At 35.7% G+C, this 26,804-nt stretch overlaps 1 protein-coding gene across 1 annotated transcript in view; it reads left to right on the forward strand.

The window, feature by feature from the left end:
* Positions 1 to 4,936: 4,936 nt before the first annotated feature.
* Positions 4,937 to 26,804, forward strand: part of LOC149803891 (uncharacterized) — a 139,597-nt gene continuing 117,729 nt past the window's right edge. The window contains exon 1 of the mRNA XM_089953706.1: positions 4,937 to 5,304. The gene's annotated coding sequence lies outside the window, so the exon portion shown is untranslated. The remainder of the gene's footprint in view (positions 5,305 to 26,804) is intronic.

The raw sequence follows: 26,804 nt of genomic DNA on the forward strand, positions 1-26,804 counted from the left end.
GTTTTCGCGTAGTTTCCTTGACATGGGAAAGTTTTTATTGGTAAACCTAAAGCAAAAGAAGAAGAAAAATACGAACAAATATCAGAATGTTTACAGTGAATTACAGTGCACACATTTCTTTCCTTGCGCCATTCTGAGCTCGGGACAACCAAGAATGCAAAAAAGTCAGTATGGACTATTAGTTCCAGAGCTGGATCTCACATTTCTGCATGCTCGGAATTATTAATCCGATGTTCCAGAATACCATTTGCAGTACAGTGAATGTAGCATTAGAAATATTGGATACGAGAACGCAACAGCTTCCTAACTGGTGCAGATCCTTTAGAGTATCCTGGGACGAATCTGTTTTATGTTCAAGATGTCCATATTCTTATTAGCATTTCATAATTTCTATTTGATTGTAGGACTGTTGCACCACGAATTTTTCAGCTGTTCCAATTACGAGCCTTTAGCTTTTTATTTGCAGCGAGTATAATCAGCGTACACTGATCATCGAATGACTGTATATAGATGGATTTTGCTTTTGTCCCGCTGTTGTAATTACGCATCGGAAGTGTAGCTGTCTAAACTTTGGATCGACAAACTGTAATATTTGGGTGACATACAAAAAATTAAGATGAACTGAAAATAAAGAGCAAGCCGAATCACTAAATTGAAAAGTCTGAGTGAATTTAACGAATTCACTATGCCCCGTAATCACGAAACTATATGAGCATAATAGCTGTTCACGAGACACACAAAAAATTCAAAAATTAAAATCATGCTTACATTCTTTTAATCACCTGTGAAGTGTGATTTGTATTTGTCGACACAAAACGATCAGATATTCATATTATCCTTATTAGACCTCACTATAAACGAAATTAAAGACAATGAAAAGGTTCAGATTTGAAGTTGAATCAAGGTTTAGAGTTCCGATAGATTTTTTGATCGGCTAATTTTTTTAATTAATATTTTGGCTCAAAATGAAAATAAAAAACAAAGGAAAAAAAACTTGGTTTTTTTTAAAAAATGTTTGTGATATACATTTCATACAACAATATAACCGTGTATTAGGGATATACATTTCATACACAGTGAGCATTTGCTGCTTAATCAAAATGATAATCTAGGTGTTTATTTCATGAACATATGCAAGGCCGCATATCTTGAGCTGAAACGCATCAGCTCCATTCGCAAATATCTTCCAGGTGATGCCACTAAAACACTGGTGTGTTCATTAGTACTTTCAAGACTGGACTATTGTAACTCAGTTCTGTCTGGTTCATCTCAATATCTACTCCAGAAACTTCAAAAAGTTGAAAACACGGATCATCCTTAGAGTACCACGATCAGAGCACAACTCCCCGCTGCGCTGTACCCTACACTGGCTATCCATTCGATCCAGAATCAAACACAAAATTTGTTCTCTGTGCTACGTTTCACTAACGGACCTCACCCATGTGTACACACCAGCAAGATACTTAAGCTCCTCTTCTGACAATCATTATCATAATCAATCATAATCACTCATTATTCCCACTATGAAAACGAAGGCAAATGGGAAACGCTCTTTTGCATACCAGGGTCTAGCAACGTGGAACGAATTGCCAACTGAACTAAGACATAAAGACAGAGTGATCCCATTCAAGAGTGCTCTTAAAACTCACCGATTTCGACTGCAAGAACAAACTTAAAGACCTAATAATGTTTCCTACCTTAAATATTTTCAGCATGCTTATATGTTTTCTAATTTGATGATTTTTTTAAATCATATCATTTTTTTATATATTTTTTTATGTTATAGGTGTTGTTTAATGCTGTAAAGCGCTTAGAGCTTCTAAAGATTAGGCGCCATACAAAGTCCTCTTTATTATTATTATTATTTAGATATCTTAAAAGTGAGCAATCTGTGGAGAAGAAAGTGTCTACTATATAAAAGCGAAAACTTATGGCATTTACACTAAGAAGTGGAATTGAAAGTGAATGGAATGACAAATGTGTGTCTCTCCAGTACTCGATAAAACAACAACAGTACATGAACATTAAATACGAAAAGAAAGGAAGAATAATATGATCATGTGGTTTGTTAACACTGCACAAGTGAAAATTTTCCAAACATGAGTTGGTACCAGGTGCAGATGCACAATGCATAAATTGAGAACTTGAAATGCCTATATTTCTATTCATTTACTTCGGTTTCCATTTACTGGAGAAGAATGGCATTGTGAGCACTTTTTCAGTTGCACTATGGAGTGTTTTTTTTTTTTTTAAATTAGGGTTTAGATAATTTAGCACCCCAACCCGAAACATCGTGTTCGTTCAAAGTTTGTCCGTAGTTGTCAAGACACTGTCTTGTGAAACTATTTTTAGGTATGTATTAATTACGAGTTTGGTAACATCCCATCCTAATAAAATTCAGTAATAGGGGGAATTAATATAGACAAAGATTTAGTCGTACGGTAACTTGCTTCCCAGTCATACGGGTTATCCACGCCGTACTCCTCCCCCCGTAGTGAAAGTCGTCTGTTATCTATGCACCACGAAAGGTCAGTTTCAAGTAACAATCTTGACAGACAAGCTTCTGTACCTTCATGATTATAAGAAACCAGAAGTTTAGAAATACTTTGGATAACAACAATGGCAGACTGACATTAAAAGATAAAAGAATCAAGTTACAATATCATCTAGACACACATCTGCGTGGAGTCTGACTCATGCCTGATTAATAGACGGTGTTCAATTTTCCTCGTCTTAACTATGCCCTAGGGACAAGACGCCAACAAAATAATCTAATGAGCGAAAGTCAAAACTCATAATGGTTAGTATGTTCTAGAATATTAATAGGGCAATCGTGTATCTCTTTTACCATATGCAAGAAATGTTAGTATTTATATTATAAAACAAAGTCCATTCTTTTCCTTTATCACATCAATATGTTCCACGGAGAAACTAAATTTAATAAGCACAATGCAACACTCCTTAATTTGCAGCTATGATAGACCCAATTCATGACACGCATCAATTATGTTGATCGTCGAGGTTGTATCTTCCCGTATTAATAATAAATGTGTGTGTGTGTTTGATTTTGAACATAGCTTTAACAATTTTTCAGTCATAAAGCACGATGTGCTACGATGTCTGCAGTGTGACAGTTTATAGTGATGTGTTGACAGTTTATAGTGATGTCTACCAATAGGGCATCATGGCGCAGACTTGCAGCATGATGTCCCACCCAGTTACATTATTCTGACACCCGGCCGACCAGTCCTAACACTGCCCTCTTAATGCTGATCGCCAAGTGAGGCAGCTGTTAGTATCATTTTCTAAAATAAGTCTTTGGTATGACTCGGCCGGGGTTCGAACTCGCGACCTCCCGTATCCGAGACGGACGCTCAAACCACCTAGGCCACCGGTGCGGTAATAAATGTGTAGACTTCTTACAAAAAATCGCATGACTTAGTAAAATCAAACATAATATTTATATATAAACTATTTTTCATTGCCCAATTTATTTCAAGACCATGCGATTAGAAAAATATTTTTAACAAATAATATAAAAATGAAGCAATGCAACCAGAACTAATGCTATTCTGTTAAAAACTATCCTGAATGGAGGTCTGGAACACTTTCATGTTTCGGTAGTTTAGCAAAGAGCATGCAACCTGGTCCAAGATGTATGGAGTGATAAGCGAAAAGGGAGCAAATATTGAACAACGTGAACTGACAATTTTTATATATAATTAGACGATGTTTTAGTTTGGTGCCTCAGTATCAGTATTGTAGTGTCAGATGACAGCATGTCTTCTGTCTTGGAAATAATAAATAAATAAATAAATAAATAAATAAATAAATAATAGGGAAAACATGCAAATTGGTGTCGAGCTTAAGGCCACTATCTGAACTGTTAAGAATGGAATGGAATGGAATGGTATGTATGTATGTATGCATGTATGTATGTGTGTGTGTATGTATGTATGTATATATGTATGTATGTATGTATGTATGTATGTATGTATGTGGTTTAAGAGCACATCAACAAACAATATATAGTGCCGTGTATGTATGTATGTATGTGGTTTAAGAGCACATCAACAAACAATATATAGTGCCGAGTAAGTTCATGTATCCAGACAAGGCGTACAAATCAAACAAACAAACAAAAAAAGGCAAAAAGGTAATAATGCTTAAAATACAATGTCACATTTTTTAAATGTGGAAGACCTTATCGGCTGGAACATCATGACTGGACGCATGTGAAAGACGATATCGGCTGGAACATCATGACTGGACGCATGTGAAAGACCATATCGGCTGGAACATCATGGGTGGACGCATCCCAAGACAAAATAGTTACCTCCGTTAGTCACCTTTACGGCATGCATTAGGTCACATTATTATTCTCCAATCCCTGTCACGCAAGGTGGAGGATGAACAGAACTACGTAGTCTGTTGAATGCAAGAAGGTACAACAAGCTAGATGAGGAATACTCTGTCGTAACTTGTAACCTGTTGAAAATGCAAGAAGTTGCAATAGTCTAGATGAGAAATATTTTCCTGTAACTTGTTTAAAACATTTGAGAAGCATGCTAGCAATACGTCGTGATTTAAAGCCTCGTGTAACAACAATTGACTCGAATACGTCACGATTTGAGCATCGTGTAACCACAGTTGACACGAATACGTCATGGTTTGAAGCATCGTTAACAACAGTTGACACGAATATGTCATGATTTATCGCCTCGTGTAACAACGCAAGTAAGCAACTTTTCAACAAATTAAATTGAATATATGAACATTTTCGATATAATTAAGGTTCGAATAGAACAGAATAGTCGAGAGACTCTAGCCGTCTTGTGTGTGGAATGTTTGCAGCTAACAAAGCATTTTAACCGGCGCCTAGTTCACTCGGATTCTGTCTGCTTTCTAGACACGTCAACTCCAGACAGACTTGATATACGAATTACTGAAAATTCAGCAGAAAGATAACTGGACAGACGAGAGTCCGGTCAAATTATTACCATGGCAACATACTAGCATTCATATATAAGAGAGATAAGGCAAATCAATGAGAGTTGTCTATTTTGAGCCGTAAGGTAATTGAGTTGTCTGCTGTACCAAGTAAACTGTGCACTCACATAAAGTAGTGGGAGCACGTTCGCATTTTGACGACATGTCACTCTTTATTATATTCATATGTAGTGTAATAGTCGTGCCATAAATCTGCTGTTGTTTCCAAGTAGACGATTGCATGTACGGACATGATAATATCTGGAAGAAACACCAATACACCACTGCTAAACGTACAGACCATGGTCGCTTAAGGTAAGTAAAATTACTGTTCCTTGAAGATTTTCTGTTTAGAGTGTGACTATGCGATGTATGGATTTAAGATTTTGTTCCAAAAATTTAAAACCGCTTTAAATTATTTATCTTCAGGATGTTCAGCAGGTATCAGTGAGATTTTGAAGCTGTCTCAAATCTGACATTTGTCCCTATGTGTATATCAATATAAATGCCCTGCCTACGTCAGAATGAGTTAATCCCTTTTGCAATACATACGTTTCTGACATGAATTTTTTTTTTTTATCTCATTCAGTGCATACATGAGGGCAATTTTTACATACTGAATAGAATACTTATTAGTGAGCTTATAAAAACAAGTTTTTATTTCTGATAATAGAGATTGAACCAACGTAAATTTTAATCATGCTATCATGTCAGAGTGTGTGTGTGTGTGTGTGTGTGTGTGTGTGTGTGTTTCATTTGGAATTTTAACGTAGCTTTAATGATTTTTCAGTCATATCGCTAAGATGTCTGCAGTGTGATAGTTTATAGTGATGTGTAGCACTGGGGCATCATGACGAACACATGTAGCATGATGTCCCACCCAGTCACATGATCCTGACACCAGGACGACCAGTCCTAACACTAACCTCTTAATGCTGAGCGCCAAGCGAGGCAGCTGTTAGTACCATTTTTGTAAGTCTTTAGTATGACTTGGCCGGGGATCGAACCCACGACCTCCCTCATCCGAGGCGGACGTTCTAACCACTAAGCCACATGCTCTCATGTGAAATGTTGGGGTATTTATGTTGTTTTTTTATTATTAAATTTGAAATTGTACATAGTTTAGGGTCCAAGCATTTCAAAATCACAAACAAATGAACAGGTTGGTGCGCATTTTCTTGCGCGATTCTTAGTTGAACAGCTGCATCTAAATAATAATCGATACATAGGAAGTATGGGAAAAGTTACCAAGTACCATGCCATTAATTTCCTATAAATAAACAGCTGAAATTTAGACATTATACAATTTGCATAGACTACATATTCTTTTGTCAAATATGCAATGAAAAGTTACGGTGGTGAATGAATTTTGTTCAAGATCACATCGGTTTTCTTCAACAGAAGACTCCACAGCCGCCTTAGATGCTCGAGATTTCCAAACGTCTGGTATACTTTTAGTGGACTTAATTTCTTTCACAGGACGGTTATTGCGAGTATTAAGATTACGTGGAAATTTTTCTTCCAATTGTTTTATAAGATAGAAGTTGCATTTATGGCATTTTATGTCCAAACGCTCCCAAAGTTCCCAGTGCTTAGTTGACCACTGTCAATATATTGGCTAAAGTAATATTGCTCACACAAGGTCTGACGACGAGGATTTGTGATGTTGCTCATTCAGAACTACGTAGTCTATTTATGCAAAACGAAATTATGCCCGGGATGTATGCCGGCGCAGTGCTTTACAGAAAATCCATACAGTTCGCTAAAAAAATTCTCCGCAAAAAAGCAACATCAATCTATTCGGTTCATCTCTGCTATTTCTACGACTGAATTAACTATATGACTGACCTAGAAGTTTACGAATTAAACAAAAATAGTTCTATGCATTCGTAACATTTCAATCAATCGTTGTTTCGTATAAAGTCGAGGTGGTTCTCTTGGAAGCTAGCATTCGTGATATGATCAATAGGATTGACATCGAAGTTGCGAATACGAAGCACCTCGGTTGGAACACAATTCGAGATAAAACCAACCGGAACATCCTCGACCTTTTCCATTGCATGCTAACATAATACCTCGGGAGTAAATAATGACGATCTTGAATTGCTCTCGGCCTGCGATGCTAATTATGTCATAATGACTTAATTAATGTCAGAAGGCCTAAATTATATGTTAACGCTAACATCATCGCAAGCAAAAGTTTCATGCTACTGAAAGAAAACATTTAGTCAAATATCTCGTTACAATTTTGCAGAAATAACATTAAAAATCAAACGTCCAGGTTTTCACTGACTGTTGAAACTTCGTCGAGTGTTATTTTCAACCTCAATACATTTTTTTGTTATTATCTCTTGTTTGCATATCTAGCCCGATATTCGTCCGCCAAAAGATTAACAATTTTGTAAGTATCACTACTGTTATCTCCGAGTCTGTTTTAAATATTTCAAAGTAAACAACACCAACACGTTAAATGTGTGACCTGTTTTGCTTTATTACTTCTTCAGACTGAATTCAAGCTGAATTCACCGAGTCTCTTTAAGAGATTATGAGAACGTCCTCCGCCTCTTCCATCGCATGCCCTCAAGTTACATAATACTAATTTTATTGACGTCACAATGACCAAACGTGTCACCACTAATAGCAACACAAACAATAGTTTCAGGTTATTGAAACCGAGTGATTTCTTCAATTGTTTTCATTTGTTTTTTCAGGAATATGATTCCAATCTAAAAGTGCAGGTATTTGACTAATTATTAAAACGTTGTCGATTGTTATTTTTTATTATACCTGCCATTTTATATTAATTTGGTCTGCGCACGTCTAGCCGGAAGTTCGTCCGCTAAAAACTTACAAATTTGTGAGTATCACTATCATTACATCCGAGCCTCTTTCAAAACGTCGAAGTTATTCGACTCGCATAGGAAAACGTAACGTCATATCGTTTACTTGATAATCTAACGATCTCTTCATTTAGGACTGTGGTCAGCGATGATTTTACACAATTTTACTACTTTAATCTGTGTGTAGCTTGGTCAGTTGAAGTCGTTTTGACTTGTAGAGGCCGGTTCCCTGCTTCATCCGTTCCATTGTTATGCCCATCACTACGCAAAGTCGTGTTGAAAAACACGTGGTAGTGCAGAAAAACAAAGCAAGGAACCAGACTAAATCAAAAATACGGTATGGCCTGTGTATTACAGACCATCTGCATTTCATGTCAGGCGAACCTGGAACGAGCCTCAAAGTTACTTTATTAATTACACTTGGCAAACTCTGCTTTGTTTTTTGTTGTTTTTTTTTTGTCTTCCGCCTGCATTTATTTAATTAGTGAACTTTCGTTATCATCGTCGGTAACCATTTGGTGCGCATTGAAAACGATCTTGCAAGACTTGAGAGAAGTTCCAAACAATCTTTCTTTGTGTTATTATGGCATTCTCACATTTTAATGCAACGGAACACTGCAAAAATCAGCGGCATAAATTAAGGTCGAGTTTTGTTTTAATGACAAAAAGAAAAAATTAAGTTGTTGGAATGCTTTCAACAGTGTCAATATTCGAAAGAGATACAAATTTGATATACGTGTAAAACATTGTTTAAATTTTAAAGCAAGGCAATTTTTGTTTCCCATATATGTTTTATTTGTCTATCTATCTATCTGTTTATCTATCTATCTATCTATCTATCTATCTATCTATCTATCTGTTCTATTTTATTTTATTATATTCTATTCTATTCTACTATATTCTGTTCTATTCTAATTTTATTATATTCTATTCTATCTGCCATTGCAATTTACGGTTTTCTTTAGCATGTCCTATTCAAGTTCAGTATTCAACAAACAATATTAGATTACAAAGAAATAAGTCGATTAATGATCGTTGAATAACGCGAGGAATATCCGTCACTAGCTTTTGAAAACAAGAAAAAGTGTCTGCTAAGATCCAATAATGAAAATAGATGACAGATTTATAATAGATTCAACAGTATACATACAGAATTCCACATCAACGATCAGGTCATCTGAAAGCTATGAAAAGAATTGAATAATTTCTGGTTTGTGACTTTTGGAGCGAAATATTGAAATTATTCAAGAAATTTCATATTTTTTTTTTATCAAGTGAGCGCTAATGTGGGATTAATTTTCTTTTGATATAATCAGGACCAAGATGTTTTCATCAATAGCCGTATTTATGAGAATTTCATTTTATAGGTGTAATCCAAATATCATTGCAAGCGTACAAATATCCTTTCCAGAACGACTGTAACATTCAGTGCCATCAGGTGGTGTACCTGATAAGAGAGCATTAACTGTATTTTATTTTATACAGTTGTGTTTTTATAGCTTGCATAAAAACCATAAACCTTCAGCATAGGGCCAAATAATCGAAGTTCTGTTGCTTTCTTGTAATTAAAATTTACGGTTTAGATCATCTTGTTTATGACAGAAAACTCTCATTGGTACAGCGTTTGCTCGTAATCGAAAAGTTGTGGGTTTGGTACCAGCCCAGGTTAACCCGGACTGGTGTTCCCGCGGTAAAGACACTTAGACACTGATTAATAGTTCCACTGTCGGTCCTGAAGGAGTCAGACAAGGACTGATTAATGGTTACACTGTTGGTCCGAATGGAATCAACCAGAGAATAATTATTGGTGCCGCTGCTGTTTATTGAGAAATCAATTCTTAATACAACTAGATGGAAAGTTGTGCAGTGTTTCCTCTGCATACAAATTATCATCTCCGCTTACCTTCAAACAACTTGTCAAATTAATAACTAAATTTTGCAAGATTTTCGAAAAACATATGTGTAAACATGTATAACTAGTACACACACACATACACGCACACACGCACACACACACACGAAATAGTTTTCAATCAGTTTTTATTCAGGGTCACTCTGCAGTGTTTGTGTTTGTGAAAATGTATCTGTGTTTTTTTAGGATTATAAGAATCTCTCTCTCTCTCTCTCTCTCTCTCTCTCTCTCTCTCTCTCTCTCATACGCACACACATATGATGTTACAATATGAAAAATATTTTATTAATGTTATAAACTGCCCGTTCATTGAAAATGTCACTTACAATCCGTGCCGAAGCATAAAACTGTTTCAGTTTAAGCAGTTGACGTATAGGACGAATTGTACGTGTTCATTCTCTTATTTGTATACTTCATACTAGACATACGTATTGTTAATATACAGGGCGAATTGCACGAGTTTTTCATATTTGTATGTTTGATACTAAGCATACATCTCGTCTATATATAAGTGAATCACGTGCGTGCTTCTTCTTATTTGTACGTGTGATACTAGGCATATATCTTGTTTATATATAGTACGAACTATGTGCATGCTTGTCGGCATTTGAATTTGTCATACTACGCATACATTTTTTCTATATAACAACGAATTGGGTGCGTGCTTGCCCTTATCTGTATGTGTGATACTAGCATTATAAATTGTCTAGATATCAACGAATTTGGGTGCGTGCTGGTCCTTATCTGTATGTGTGATACTACGCATAGATCTTGTCTGTATATCAACGAATTGCGTGCATACTTGCTCTTATCTGTATGTGTGATACTACGCATATATCTTGTCTATATATCAACGAAATTTGGGTGCGTGCTGGCCCTTATCTGTATGTGTGATACTACGCATAGATCTTGTCTGTATATCAACGAATTGCGTGCATACTTGCTCTTATCTGTATGTGTGACACTACGCATAGACCTTGTCTATATAATAACGAATTGCGTGCGTGCTTGCTCTTATTGGTATGCGTGATACTACGCATAGATCTTGTCTATATATCAACGAATTTGGGTGCGTGCTGGCCCTTATTCTTATTTGTATGTGTGATACTACGCATAGATCTTGTCTGTATATCAACGAACTGAGTGTTTGCTTGTCCTTATCTGCATGTGTGATAATACGTATAGATCTTGTCCATATATCAACAATTTGTGTACGTGTTTGTTCGCATTTGCATTGTGTTACTATGCATACATCTTGTTGATATATAAACGATAAGAGTATTGATCTTCGATACAGTAAGAAGATATAAAAAGAAATCCTTCTTGTTTAAAAGCCAGGTCTAATGGTAGCTCTGAAGTGGTTTTATTGACTCCTTTGCTATCAGAGTCCTAGGAAGATAAAATTCGTTAATATTAGAGGAAATGTTAGTTTTACGGCAAGTAATTCCGTTCACGTTATTCGTTTTGAGCTTCTATTACAGCATGAAAGTGAATTCTAAACTAGATCATTAAAAAGCATCGAAGCTCTGAACTTGAAGACTTATTGTACTGTCATAAAACGTGATGTAATTTTTTCTCACACTTATATTTTCACTTTGGGGAAGAATTTATGTGTATGGTGATAAAACCAAAATACTCGGTGACTCATTGTTTTAGCTTTTACGGTTTCAAGCGAAAGCTCTTAAAATCTTGTACAGTAATGTATCTCTCCTTTGATTAGACAATCCACACTGTCATGTTTTGCATACTTAGCATTCTCCTGGCGTTTTGGTGTAAGATATTGTTACAGATCTCGTGAGATACAACAGACGAACGTTTATAAAACATTAAAGATAGCTATGGTTATTTTTGTAATGAAATATAACAAATCTGAACATTTTTCATCAATATAGTCATCCCTAGCATCTACCTATATGTACATTATGAGGATACGATAAAGATGTTCAGCATTTTAATTGTTTTAAGTGCTTGGTACATTTCAAACCTACGATACTGTCACTAGGTGGGATGATGATGTGAGAGCTCCCCACTCCTTATGGTTTTTCGTTATCGTTATCTAGGAGATGATCGAACACGGTGTTATTGCCCGCATCGAGTAAACAATAAAATAAAATATGAAATTAATGGATGAAATTGCAGAGATCTGAGCAGAGATATAGAACAGAACAACCCGGGCCCCCGTATGTAAAATGTACCGATTTAATCAATAACATAAAACGAAATTGAACATGATATTTAAATGAGTCACTTTCTCTTAGAAACAGAGTTAGAAAATTGATGCGAAATTCAATTAGCCGTTCTGTTATACACTGACAGAACAAATTTCATCATATAATCGAGTGGCTGATCGACCTCAAATTGCCGGCCTGACAGCATCACCTGGTTGCATCCCGTCTTTTCCAAATCACTGTTGATGATAGGTCGGCGTTGCCGTATTTCTCTCTCTCCCTCCGGTCTGGGTCATCCCGTTTTGGTTGCATACTGTGCTCTTTTCCACTGTGCAAAACAAGTATTGAGCTATTTCTTTCCTTGAAATCGAATATAACACCCAATCTAAATACATGTCAGATTTGTTCTATTCCATTTTCACTTTCGTACTAATAACAGTAATTAATTTTTGACAAAATACACAATTTAAAGCACGATATGTACAAGCTAAATTTGTTCAACGTCGCTGTCCTAATATTATCGAAAAATTGAGGAACTTCTTTTTATCGATGTACTAATACATCTGTTAAATTGCATTGGCACGGAAAATCCATGCAAATCGACGGATGTTGCCTTAAAAAAAATATTTCATGAAAAGAAAATCTACGATTTTGAATAGATACATGGAACTATTTCACTCGGTTAGTGGAAACATTTTGTATTGTGACTTGTCAACACTATGCACATCTTTTGCCCAGCGAATGAAAACGGTTTTGACATGACAGTATCACATCGTGCTTTCCAAAGTGCCACGATTCATTTGCAGTTCAAAACTGATTGGTGCTCACAGTCTTAATCCCTGTTGATTACTCATAAAACCCAGCTTTGACTGCCCCAAAATTTCGATAATTAGGTTGATCAATCTCCATATGGCTAGCTGGCATTTAAGTTCCCTTCATAGGAAGAAAATGTCTTGACTCTATCTAATAATGACTACGCTATGACATTGGAAACATTTTGTTTTCATTGTTAGATCTTTGTTAATATTGTTACTTAGCGATGACATTCTCTTTATAGTGTGTGAAGACCCACACATTGCCTTCTTGTTCGTTGTGTATATAGCAACATGCTCAGTTCGAACAGCAATTGCTTGGTTTGAACATCACAGTTCCATTAACTATTTTAGAGGAAAACATTCTGGTTACAAAAGTGACAGACTGTGATAATGTATCCACTGCAAACATAATCAGCAAACATAATCTGTGGCTTTTCATTTCCACAGATGGGAACTAGTCTCTGACCAGCACGAATTTGTAAATACATATCAGATTATGGCAGAACCATTCGTATCAGTGAACAATTTTCGATTTATTTAATCGCAAAATGGAATAGCTGGGTTTTAATTTGTTTCCTTTCTGAAAACGCGTTGAATTTGAGAAGCGAGTCGTGAGGAAACTCAAAGATACGGGTCCAATGGGCGGCGGGTGGTGGTGGTGGTGGCCCTTACCTAAAAGATCAGGATTATTAAAATTATCCTACGCAGGAGAGCAGTAATATCAAAAGCTCGTCGTCAGCACGTGAGTTTGTGCAATTAAAGGACCAGGGGACAAATTTATTTTGCTTCTTTTATTGGCTGAAATACAATATTGAGTAAATCCCTGCTAATGACAAATAATGGCGATATATTATTATTATTATTATTATTATTATTGCCCGCCCAGCCCAGTCATTGCCTGCTGTCTCACTGTGTCCATGGGAAAGGCACTTAGCCTCATATTGCTTCAGAACGATACAGGTGCCGTTAAACAAAACAAAAACTGAATACCGACTCTTAGTCTGCTCTAATCTTTTAAGCTTTCTTTGCATGGTGTGCTCTTTCCTCATTTCATCTAATCATTGCTCTAAATGGATTAATTCTTGGTAATTAGGATGTCTCTGAGTTCATCCCATAAACTTTGTGACTGTGCAATGTTAAGCGCAAATCTGTTAAAATTCCGTGCGAGATACAGCATTTGAAGTACCATATGCGTACAATTGCAGCTATACTTTACTTTACCTTGTTTTTCTCTAAAATCAGTCCATTAGCATGTTGCTGTCTTGCAAAGAAAATAAAGATTCAAACGGTCTAACGAGTTTCCCATCTTCATTGTGAGCAATTTAATGCGTCGAGCAGATGCATGAACATGAGAAGAATTTATGTACTAAACACACATTCGACATCAATCCCAAAATTTGTACCGACGATTGAAACTCGATGCATACATGCTTACAATTGTCCTGCAGCCAGGAGAAATTTCGTCGAAAACACCGCGTATTATTATCGTATCATCATGAACCGTGAAATGTAATAATCTTGTTCATGTGCACATTGCTTTAACATCGTTGAAAACCATTTCTGTATTTAATATTTGATGAAACAGATGAAAAGTTTGCATCTGAAATTTGTAAGGACCGCATTTTCGCTGAAGGGTATGGTAAATTAGGTAAACCACGTGTGTAGAGTTGAAATGTTACTAGTTACCTGGCGAAAAAAATGTTTGCTTAATTTAATCCGACGAGATTTGTTCGAACCTTTTTAAAATAGATTTTCTTAGAACGGCCGTTCCATTAAGTTTTATTTCTGAATTAAACCATCTTGTTATCGTGTTTGCATTTTGCCAGATTGGACCATGTTGTTACTTTGAAGACACTCATGGCTATGGTCAATTCCAGGAAATGGGAGCAAAGTACCTATGAAAACACCAAAGCAGCCGACCTGGTTGTGCCTAGATGGGGACCATTGGAACCCGACGCTCTACCAACCGAACTACCACTGCACCCGTGCCAAACTTGACAACAGTCAATCTAGTTGTAATTAGCTCCGCCTCAGATGCGGGAGGTCTCGGGTTCGAACCCCGACCGAGTTATACCAAAGACTTATCAAATTATACTTGTAGCTGCCTCGCATGGAGCTCAGCATTAAAAGGTTAGTGTTGTGACTGGTCGGCCTGGTGTCAGGATAATTTGACTGGATTGGACATGATGCTACATGTCTGCGGCATTATGCCCCAGTGCTAGACATCACTATAAACTTTCACACTGCAGGCATCATAGCTATATGACTGAATTTTTTTAAAGCTATGGTAAAAATCTAAACACACACACACTGTAATTAGCTATATCAGGTAGCAAGTTAATAAATTTGCTATTTCTGATGAGCTTTGTTGGAAATATTATTGCTGTTTACCATTTATGCCCTGAGACTTGTCATACTATTTGAGTTTGGATATATATATATATATATATATATATATATATATATATATATATATATATATATATAAGACATTTGCATAATGAAAATTCCTCTATAACTGGAGGCTTTTAATTATTTTATACAACTAAAACAAGATTGCCATGAAAGTGACTTGCATAGCCATAAAAAAATAATTATTCCTTTTGACTCCTTAGGAAGGCAGTTTAGTAGAAAGAGAAGATTATCTCTTCAAATGCTTTATAAGTGTAAGATGAGCTAATATTGTCGTGTTTTTAAATAAATTTATTTTGGAAAACTATAACACCATTTTGGAAACAAAATGTAAAAATCTTAAGTCTTTATAACAGCTTCTGTAAATTAGAATAAGTCCGGAACTGCGAAATGATGAGGGTGTACAAAGTTTTACCATGGATATCGTTACATGGATAACGGTCGACCTGTTCCGAGTGTTCCAGAGGTCACCCCAGTAGATGGAGCGACCACTTGCGTCACAAGTTGAAATCATCCACTTCATAAAGGCTTGCTCTTGGTTTCACATGCGTTTAAGAGTTTCGCAAGTGGTGATGTAAAATATAGACGACTTTGGCCAACCACTGAAGCAATGTTAGTGTTAATTTTTCATCTTGTTTTGCTATTATTCTCTGACATTTTTCCAGCGATTTACTCTTTGTACTCCATCCAAGTATTGCTGTGGGACCGCCGTTAAAATTTTGACAGTGTGTTGCAGCAATCAGAAGAGGTATTTCTGATGCGAATTCTGGTATAAAAATTACGAGAGGTTCTTATTGTAAATATACACATTCTTTGAAGAAATATCATCAGTGGGCTGTACACTCGGTAAGTTAGACCTGCATCCCATTCTATATAGAATTCCGCTTTATTCGCTGACTGCTGGAAGGTATTTACAAACGATAGTTAAACAAAAATAATGAAAACTTTTTTTCAGTGAATAGAGATAAATGTGGCAGATTAATTCTAATAGATCACTGCTTTAACAAGACAGGCGAACCTAGTGAATTGTGTAGATGAACATAACTGCCCGTCATATGCTGGCAGTGATAGCAATAACAGTTATATATATATATATATATATATATATATATATATATATATATATATATATATATATATATATATATATATATATATATATATCTTCCTATGACTTAAGCTAATGTGTAGGGTTGTCCGAATGAACAAGGGAATCAACCGACTCCAGCCAGAAGCTGTTTCAGAATATGTAGGATGAGAGATTTTATCTCATACAACAATAGCTGGATTAGTGGTAGTATCTGTAGTGATATAGACCAGTAAGAAGTTCATTCCGAGAGAAATAATAGTGTAAAGTTATTGTTTAAATAGAGAACGTTTGCAATGTTTGACATCACCTCCACTGCCAATTACCGTCAATAATAATAATAATGAGGACTTTGTATAGCGCCTAATCTTTAGAAGCTCTAAGCGCTTTACAACATTAGACAACACCTATAAGATAAGAAACATAATAAGATTATTACAAAAAACAAACAACACGAAATTAGAAAAACATTGAAAAATAAAAAACATGCTGAGAATATTTCAGGTAGGAAACATTATTAGGTCTTTAAGTTTGTTCTTGCAGTCGAAATAAGTGAGTTTTGAGAGCCCTCTTGAATGTGATCACTGTGTCTTTTTGTCTAAGTTCAGTGGGCAATTCATTCCATGTTGCTGGGCCCTGGTATGCAAAAGAACGCTGTCCATATGACTTTGTTTTCATAGTGGGAATAATGAGCATACGATTGTCAGAAGAGGAGCGTAAGTATCTTGCTGGTGTATACACATGGGTGAGGTCAGATAGGTATGTTGGACTTGAGTCCGACAGTGAAATGTAGCACAGAGAACAAATTCTGTGTTTGATTCTGGATCGAATGGATAGCCAGTGTAGGTTACAGAGCAGCGGGATGTGTGCTCTGATCGTGGTACTTTAAGTATGATCCGAGCAGCTGTGTTTTGAACTTTTTGAATTTTTTGGAGTAGATATTGAGATGAACCAGACATAATTGAGTTACAATAGTCCAAAAAAAATATTCTCGAAAAACTTTTACACCTTGGCAAGAGATACAGCTGTGAATGGCCGTGCATGTCATTAATGTATTGTCTACATAATTTATTCAGTTAATATTATTAAAATCTTCTAGTGTGTCCTCTGACAGAACATATATAAAATTACGGCTTTTCAAGAAGAAACTTCTTCAAACAAGCCCTCCTTCTTTACGAAAGAAATACAATATTTTCATGAAGATTGTTACTTTAGTCTTGTAAAGGCACATCTTTTCTATGTAAAAAAAAAATATTCTCGAAAAAAAATTCTTCTCGAAAAACTTTTAAGTAAAAAAGTTGTACTGAGGTACGGTCACTACTTTCATGAAGATATGTACATTCTTCATGAAAACTGCGGTTCTTTAAAAAAAAAAATTGAAAGGAGTAGTAACTGTACTTTGTGAAAAGTTTGCAACAACGTGAAAAGGCGGGGTCCCGGATAGCCGAGTAGTCGGAGATGCCCGCCTTTATAGATCACTGACATCACATCTCTGTCCGTCTGGGTCCAAGTCCCACTATGTCATCGTGGGACTGTGAGCTTGCTAGTAGATTCCCCTGGGTTGGTGCTTTTCCCCGGGTTTTTGCCTCCACCAAGATGTATTGGACGCCGTGTATAGCCTATCGTGTGCTGAAAAATGGCGTTAAGCCCACAAGAACAACAACGTGTAATGTCACTTTTCTTGAGAGAAGTGACACTCTTCATAAAAATTGCAATTTTTGTAACGATTGTAATAGGCGTGAAAGGAATAACATTTCTTCGTGAAAGATTGACATCGATATACAAACACACTTATTTCGAAAAGAAACTGACGTTCCTCATTAAAATTGCCCTGTTTAACGAAATAAATAACTTTTTTATCAAATGAGTAACTTCTACGTGAAAGGCATGAACAACGTGCAAAAGAAATTTTTCAAGATGAAAGTGAATTTTGTTTATGACCAAGGCATATTTTTCACGAAATATGCAACTCTGTTGTTTTTTTTCCATTAAGATTTGCCAACCCTGCTATGGCTCTATTATCAGACTCATGTGTGCTACAGACACATATAGACAGATAATACAACGAGCATCAATAGATGTATTTTGCCTGTCCATGATATAAGCATTATTTTAGATGTGACAGATGCACTATATGGTGTTATCCTCAAGCGGTTCCGTTTTATTTTACGTAATTATTGATCAGGTAATCGATCATTTTCTTTCCTCCAGTCTTATTAGCCACTGAGGTTTCTATGCAAGGTTTATAACACGAGAAGCCAGTTATACATGTTCATGATGACCGATTTGGTGAAAACGGTGTTTCCTTCACTTAAATTGTAAAATCTTAACGAAAATTTAGAAAATGACACTCTGCGCGAAATAAAAATCAAAATCTTCATGAAGAATATGACTTTCTTCACATAAGTTTTCATGGTCAAGTTACTGCCTTTGTGAAATAGGCGTTTAGGTGCCAGAACACTTTAATTCCTCGAGAAATAGCCACGCTTTCGTGAAAGCTTTTGTTGATGAAAAAGCACTTCGTTAATGATACTAAAGGCCAATTGATATTACATCCATAACATTGTCAACCAGTTACAAGTGTTATAAACACTGCGTTGACATTGATATTACACCCATTCCATTGTCAACCTGTTACAAGTGTAGTAAACAGTGCGTTGACGTTGATATTACACCCATTCCATTGTCAACCGGTTAAAAGTGTAGTAAACACTGCGTTGACATTGATATTACATCCATTCCATTGTCAACCGGTTACAAGTGTAGTAAACACTGCGTTGACATTGATATTACATCCATTCCATTGTCAACCGGTAAAAGTGTCGAAAACATTGTGTTGACATTGATATTACATCTGTTCTATTGCCAACCGGTGAAAAGTGTCGAAAACATTAGTTGACAAACACACAGGCTTCAAAAATTCTTGAATTAAACCATATGTATTTATGACATTAACTTCTCAAATACTCGTTATTGTATCTTACTTTTTCAGATATCATTAATCTGTGTGATATAATGACAATAACGTCGTTGTAGAGTCACTCAAAGATTCATTTTGTGTTTATCTAAATAATAATAAATTTCTGACAATACATTGCTGGAGAAAAAGGAAAAACAAATTTTTTAAAACGGTTCATGTTTATAAACAGTTGCACAATTTTTAATCGTACCATTTAAAGAGTGCACCAGAATCATTCTTTAAAATAAGTCAGAAGCAAGCGATCTGCACAGCTGTATTCAAATGTAAAACCATGATATATTTTTTTAATTTAATATAATTATAAGGAAAATTAAATTGAGAGAAATACGGTCCATAACTAATCATTTTCAAAGTTGATAAGGAATTATACAGTCTTCAAATCTCAGTAGCATAGGACTCTGTATAGATCATGAACTTTTGTCCATACAGTGCCCCTTCATATTATGAAGGAAATACCCGACTGGACCATTGTGTGCATACAGTGCTCCTTCCTATTATGAAGGAAATACCCGACTGGACCATTGTGTGCATACAGTGCTACTTCCTATTATGAAGGAAATATCCGACTGGACCATTGTGTGCATACAGTGCTCCTTCCTATTATGAAGGAAATACCCGACTGGACCATTGTGTGCATACAGTTCTCCTTCCTATTATGAACGAAATACCCGACTGGACCATTGTGTGCATACAGTGCTCCTTCCTATTATGAAGGAAATATCCGACTGCACCATTGTGTGCATACAGTGCTCCTTCCTATTCTGAAGGAAATACCCGACTGGACCATTGTGTGCATACAGTTCTCCTTCCTATTATGAAGGAAATATCTGACTGCACCATTGTGTGCATACAGTGCCCCTTCCTATTATGATGGAATTATCCGACTGGACCATTGTGTGCATACAGTTCTCCTTCCTATTATGAAGAAAATACCCGACTGGACCATTGTGTGCATGCAGTGCTCCTTCCTATTATGAAGAAAATATCCGACTACACCATTGTGTGCATACAGTGCTCCTTCCTATTATGAAGGAAATACCCGACTAGACCATTGTGTGCATAGAGTACTCCTTCCTATTATGAAGGAAATACCCGACTGCACCATTGTGTGCATACATTGCTCCTTCCTATTATGAAGGAAATATCCGACTAGATCATTGTGTGCATACAGTGCTCCTTCCTATTATAAAGGAAATATCCAACTGGACCATTGTGTGCATACAGTACTCCTTCCTATTATGAAGGAAATACCCGACTGCACCATTGTGTGCATACAGTGCTCCTTCCTATCATGTAGGAAATATCCGACTGGACCATTGTGTGCATACAGTTCTCCTTCCTATTATGAAGGAAATATCCGACTAGACCATTGTGTGCATACAGTGCTCCTTCCTATTATGAAGGAAATATCCGACTGGACCATTGTGTGCATACAGTTCTCCTTCCTATTATTAAGGAAATATCCGACTGGACCATTGTGTGCATACAGTGCTCCTTCCTATTATGATGGAATTATCCGACTGGACCATTGTGTACATAGAGTACTCCTTCCTATTATGAAGGAAATATCCGACTGGACCAGGTTTGCACCCTTATAATGTTCATACAGTAATCCTTCCTAATATGACGGAAATATTTGACGAGACCATTATGTGTATTACTCACATGTTATTCCCTTTATCCGGCTAAATAGTGTTTTGATAAATAATCCAATTAACTAATTATGTAAAATAATCCAATTTACCAATCATGTAGTACGGTTGGGATCCGTCATCATTCAGCATTAGTATGTCACTATGGTCCAAAAATATCGCTCAGTTGCGTGTAAATTGATTAGACTACATGAAAGAGGTTCAAAACGGAAGGCTTTATTGGTTTACGAATATTGATCCAACTTTATGATTATTACACAGGGGTGATCAAGGCAATATCGTCGTCAATTGATTTAGCAAGTATCTTTAGTATTAACTCTGGCAATTTAGAACCCGAAATATTATATTATGTTCGATCGGAACGCTAATTTCGCTCAGTAATTCGCGCAAAGCAACAAAAACATGCAGGATAATTTCATATGATGTGTAATAATTGGTTTCCAAATTTATCAATATCTGCCGCAGGCAAAACTGCTGAAATCTAATTTTTTCCGGCTGTCTTGTAATTTAATGTAAGCATTGCATGATCATTGATCAGCCTTTTGTTCTGTAAGAATGCTATTTCAAACATGGATAATTTGGAATTAATTAATTTTTATTATATAGGATTCGTACACATTTTTTTCTGGTATCAACGTTCACATAATACTAAAGTGTCGTTGAAGCATGAGCCCTAAAGTTGAAAGCAGAAAAATTAACATGTATGATCTCTATTAGTACATTTAAAAAAAAAAAAAACTTTTAATATTCAGATACAATTTAAATTTTCCCTAGTGAAGGTTCCATTCCAGTACGTTGGCTTTACTTAATCTCTTTTTTGCGCTAAATATATTTTTCCGTTGCGTATATTGTTTTTTCTATACCTACCTCCTTACTCTGATATATATATATATATATATATATATATATATATATATATATATATATATATATATATATATATATATATATATATATATATATATATATATCCCAAGCGCAAATGTAGGATTTCCAAGTTTTATTAAAACGTTTATTCGATTTTCAACTTAAGCCAGCATATTTTACTACCTTCTCTACTCTCTCCAAACTTACAAAGAAAGGAGATTTAGCTGTGTTTCTACGTCTCTCAACAGCAATTTAAGCGGTTGTTTTGGCCAGCATAAAAACCACTATAGAGTCATGTTTCTACAGTATAAATATAGGCCAGTATGGTGTGATGTTTGCAAAATGCAGCTGCAACACTGTTGAAAAATTAAATCGAAAAATACATTGCAAATATGTATTCTTGTGAGCACTGAAAAGGTGAAGCTTTGTTCGGTTTTTAGTCTACGACAGGTCAGACTATCTCTTCCGTGTCAATTGATGCAGTTTATTTTCAGAATATATTTGAATGCGTGAGAATATGTTCAAGCATATCTGAACTTATCGTTTTTGTCATAAATCATATTTCTGGCTGAAATATGTTTTCTCAGATTTATTAGTATTACACCAGTTCTAAAGCTATCGCTAAGAAATATGGAACCGTGCCAAGATCTATTATAGCTTCTTGAGTGCCAAAGTCCGAGTCAAAAAGGTTCCTCTATATCTCTAAATAATTTGGTAGCCATGTATAGCGCTAGTAACACTCGAACAAAAGTGTGGACATCAGGGGGATGAGATCATATTCTGTTTAAATTTACCTATCCGTCGACTGCATATGAAAATAATTATTTGATATAGTAGATTTACAGCAAATATATTACAACAATTATTGATAAATATAGGTCAACTTTAATTTGGAATCAAGGAATACTAATATGTATTAATCAGCTGAGAGATTAAAGAGTTGAATCATTGTCTGAATGGAGGGGTGTGTTCTTGTTATTCATTCTAGAAGGATTATCCTCCCGGTTGTAAATTAAAATAAAGGTACCCAGTTAAGATTCTGAAAAATACGATTCGATATACACATGGAAGCCGGCACATTAGGGCAAGTCCCCCCCCCCCCCCATTTCATCAATAAACATGTTTTGGCCTACTTTGTTCTTATAGTGTAGTCTTTTTATTATTAAGCCTTAGGTGTATATAATGAATCGGTTACTGCATTTGTATGGAGAAAATATGAACTCATTTTTTTCGGACTAATACCGCACTCCCAAGATCTTGCGGTATTTTTCAGATAAACGAGTTCATATTTTCCATTACAAATGCAGTAACCTATAAATATTTCACGATTGAAGTAGAAAAATTGTATCGTCACAAATGACGAAGCCAGGATTGACAGTACAAAATGTTTCCACCCGACGAATGAATATTTATGTATCTCTCTATAAAATATCGATTTTCTTTTAATTATAATCTTTTATAAAGCAAAAAACAACCTATTTGCATGGAATTTCTCCATTCTGTGCCTATGAGATTAACAGCTGCAGTTCCAAAATGTTAAAATTATTTTGGGACAGCGACGTTTTACAAAAATTTAGCTTGCGCATATCATACATCAGACTGCGTGTTTTGACAAAAATAATGACTGCTTCGTACGAAAATCAAAAGATTTTTATTTTTTTTCAACACATGTTATGCTCGGGTTGATACTGGTTGGGGTGGGGAAATATATAAATATCACATAGCGATTGTATCTGAGAGACTTCAGGGCTTATTATCTTTAATCAACATATTTTAATGATTGTGAGAGTGCTTGTTTATTTCTACAGTCAGACGTTAATTGGTGTGTGGCCTTGGCAAGATTTCAGCTTGCAGTCTACTTCGGTAGCAGACTCTGTTTCCAGGTTGGGATTGTCACGTAATTTTTGTTTTCAATCAACACTAATCAATGCCCAATTTACCCATCATTTTCGAAAACGACTGTGACACTTGTTAAACTTGCTGCTTCAAGATGCTTATTGTTTTCGAACACGACTGTGACACGAGTTAAACTTGCTGCTTTAAGGTGCTTATTGCTTTCGAACACGACCGTGACACGAGTTAAACTTGCTGCTTTAAGATGCTTATTGTTTTTGAACACGATTGTGACACGAGTTAAACTTGCTGCTTTAAGATGCTTATTGTTTTTGAACACGACTGTGACACGAGTTAAACTTGCTGCTTTAAGATGCTTATTGTTTTTGAACACGACTGTGACACGAGTTAAACTTGCTGCTGTAAGATGCTTATTGCTATTTAATCACCATTTTTTTTTTCTTTTTAAGACTGGGTACCGTTTGTGGTAGAGTATTACAGGTATACAATATTGTATGTGTGCAACTGTGGCGATATAATTTTCCTCCCACTGTTATAGTTCAGTATCTCACTATGAAATATATAATAAAAACGTAATTTCTACTCATTAAATATACTTGATAGAAAGGACAAGACCTTCACCACCACATGAACGTCTGAAATTTGTACGACGTAGATAATCCTTGATACGCAAAGAAGTGTTACGGACTTATTATTTGTTTCGTCAATATGGAATGTCTTTGTTGTGAACATTGGCATGGTACAGCAAAAGCAAGAGCTTACCTTGTAACTGCATGCTGTGAGACTTGATTGCATCTCGCGGACATCACTTAGATTAATTAAGCCTTTAAAAGAAAATAGGGCATCATAATGTAAATTGTAATCGCCCTCTCCCATTATTTTTCCGGTATTGAAATCCTTATGGGGTTAAATACACACTACGTCTATCCGCCCGATTAATTTTTTTAAAGTTCATTTCCCATGCATTGTGGTCGACGTTCATGTTCCTAAAAAATATTTCAAGTTTCATTTATTTCGCAGTCAATAAAGATGCGTATGCTTTTTCATGCATATATTTATCCCTAGAATTAATCTCATTTATTCACTATGAATCGAAATAGCTTGACATTCCATTAGAGCATGGCGTCACAATTCCCTTTTGAAACTTGCCCCATTCGTTAACAGCCTCAGTTGCTACCAAAGAAGGGGAATCACCTTGCAGTAATTAAAGTTGTTACCAAAGAAGGCGAACTCTTAGTGCTGTATTTAAAGTTTTTACCAAAGAAGGCGAACCAAAGAAGACGAACTCTTTTTCAGTAATTAAAGTTGCTACCAAAGAAGGCGAATTCATTTGCAATAATTAAATTTACCAAAGAAGGCGAACTACTTTGCAATACTTAACATCAGGAATCACCGTGTCAGCATCATAGTTGGGATCTAAGCATCCGTTAGTAATTGAAACATAGGAAATTAAACTACCTGGATTTGAATTAATAAAACTTTCAAGTCTGAGACTAAGAATTTATTCGAAACTTATGATCTTGAGTTTGAGTCTGAGTTTCGTTATAAGCCGATTATATTTTGTTTACATAGTAATAAAGTAAAATTATTTATGATTCACTGATTCCAAATCTCAGGCTTTAGAGCTGCATGATTTCCAGCCTGAATAGAACCGCACCAAAGTGATTAAAGACACTTACATAAAAATCTGAGTTCTGACTACATTAGTTTTGCCCATATTTTGCGGAGTTTATTGATTTTACTCGAGCAAAACAATGATTTCTACAAACTCTAAAGTGATGAATAAAAGCGATTTTTAAACTTTAAAATGTTTTGTGAATTCACCGTTAGGCCTCGTTATTCTTCAAACATTTTACAGCAGAAAAACTCCAGCTCTATCTCATATTTCAAAAACACCGAGTTTGTAGTTTTAATAATAATCAAGTTAGAATCGCACAATTTTCTGATTTTATGTCAACTTTGACAAAAACGTTCGCGAATAATTGAAGTACCTGGATTGTATCGTAATCTTTACCGTGGAAAATATTTCCCGAATCCAGTATTCTGGCTAGATTCGCAAAACTTGTATGCTCGTGAAAATGTTTTGATTTACAAATATACGTGTGCGAACACATCAATTTAGGATACTTCGTTTTAGTTCTAAGTAAACTGAATTTTTCATTTTACAGTTGCTAATCCCAAGGAATGCAAATCTTTACGCATTCTCTGACCCAAGCTGCATGATTTCAGATCTCTTCCTTTTTGTTAGCAAATAAATAAATAAATAAATAAAATTATTTATTTATTTGCTTCAAATTGACACAAAAATATTATATGTTTGAAACGCAGAAGTTTTTGTGACATTTGTTATTACAACACTTTCCATTTTTATTCCAAATGTGCGTCGCCGTTTGAATGGGTAAAATATAGCACTGTTTTCAAAACTGTAATTTTTCCTCGCATTCAGTTGTGAATTACTCAGCTGAGTGTAATTCCAGTGATTTGCCTGAATACCATGTGAATATAGAATGAGACGGTAAAACGAGTAGAGTGTCTCTCAAATGGAAATGTTTTTGTTTCAGGTGTGTCCATTTGCACTACCAGATATTTAAATCCAAACTAATCTTTGTACATGCCAATCACAGCGGGGGGGGGGGGGGGGGGGGGCGGCTGACGTGGATTTCAGACACAATCGATTTTCCTACATAGTGAGTCAGTCCTCATTTACCGACGTAGTCTAACCTCGGCGCTTATAGTCATGTCTGTATCGCGTTTTGAGTGTTGATGAAATGTCATTTTTGCAGTTGAAATGGTCATAATTCAGACGAATAAAACCCGATTTGACGAATCTTCTTTAGGTCAATGGCGTATTTCGCAAGGGTGGTCTTTTTGGGTGGGGTGGGTGTGGGAGAGGTGGGTGCGGGCACTTCGTTCCATTCAATATTTTTATAAACTTCATCTTATAGATTAACTTTATGCTCAATTTGAAGTTAGTATCCCCTAGTGATGGGAATCGGTCAGAAATTCATAATCGATAATCGGTTCCACTTAACCAACTGATAATCGATTATAATCGGTTACTAAGAGCAAATTTTAATTTTTGTTTGTTATTCAGTTATATCTTTGATCAATAGTTCAAGATGTTAGTAGATGTACAGGAGTAATCTCTTTTAATGACATGTATACTTTAACCTGATAATAATATTACATTTTTGTCTATTGTGTTGTGTGTTATTTTTGTTCTACATC

The sequence above is a fragment of the Sinohyriopsis cumingii genome, chromosome 3, assembly GCF_028554795.1.
Source record: "Sinohyriopsis cumingii isolate HCF-2022 chromosome 3, ASM2855479v2, whole genome shotgun sequence".
Taxonomy (NCBI): domain Eukaryota; kingdom Metazoa; phylum Mollusca; class Bivalvia; order Unionida; family Unionidae; genus Sinohyriopsis; species Sinohyriopsis cumingii.